This window comes from Octodon degus, unplaced genomic scaffold (genome assembly GCF_000260255.1).
Source record: "Octodon degus isolate 3935 unplaced genomic scaffold, OctDeg1.0 scaffold00071, whole genome shotgun sequence".
NCBI lineage: Eukaryota > Metazoa > Chordata > Mammalia > Rodentia > Octodontidae > Octodon > Octodon degus.
Genome location: NW_004524647.1, coordinates 788,940 through 789,912, shown reverse-complemented (window position 1 = coordinate 789,912; position 973 = coordinate 788,940). Strand labels below are relative to the sequence as shown.

At 39.2% G+C, this 973-nt stretch overlaps 1 protein-coding gene across 2 annotated transcripts in view; it reads right to left on the bottom strand.

Annotated features, from left to right (window-relative positions):
* Positions 1–973, bottom strand: part of Grm7 (glutamate metabotropic receptor 7) — a 986,583-nt gene that overhangs the window by 390,933 nt on the left and 594,677 nt on the right. The window lies entirely within an intron of this gene.

Sequence of the window (973 nt, the reverse complement as noted above, 5' to 3'; positions counted from 1 at the left end):
ATTTCATTGTATGTGTTGCCAAAGCAAACAAAAATTTGAGAATAATTCTTAACTCATTTTGAGCTGTGAACCTTCAAACACACAAGATTTGGGGATAATCTATGTCGCATTATCCTATAAGGATACATATCCTACATGTGTGAAACACTGCAGTGCTCTGCCTGGCTCAAAAAGCCCACTTATCCTGAAATAGGTAACATACTTACACATCATTCTTCTTTTTTTTTATTTTATGGAAGGGTCTACAGGGTCTCACTACTAGATTGGACTCACAGTGATCTGCCTGTTTACAGCTTCCCAAGAGCTGGGATTACAGGCACGTTTCACCATGCCCAGTCTCAATTGCAATCTCAGTATGCCCCGGGGGGGGGGCACTGCAGGCCTGGGGATCAAACCCAGCCTCTATGCCTGCTTGCAGGTGCTTTAACCTGCTGAGTTATTTTGCCAGTCTTCTAATTCTAAAATGATTGTATTTATCACATTAGCAGTGCCAGGGATTGAACTCAGGACCTTGCTTTTGCCAGGCAAGCACCTATTCTACTGAGCTATCTCCCAGGCTTGTATTTATCACATAAGAATTGCTTCAAATTATTAGTAGGACATAAAGTTAAAAGAGTAGTGAATATTCAGATCAGTGGGATCTGTCTACCTTTCAGGCATTGCCTAAGCACCTTATGCAATCACATTTAATCCTCACAACAAACCACCACTGTAGTCACTCTAGGTATTTTTATTTTATGAAGAAAGAAATGGGGGCTTAGAGATCAAGAAATACCATAATTCAATGGGGTCAGGCTCTTTGGACACATTTCACCAAACAACCAATAGATTTATCTTTTTCTTTCATTTTTTTAGAGAATTTCCTGAGTTTATACTTATTGACACCTTGTCATGATTAATACTCACTTTTCTAAATGAGCCATAAACTCTCCAAACCAACTTTAATGAGTTTCATTCACCAATGCAAGCTCAA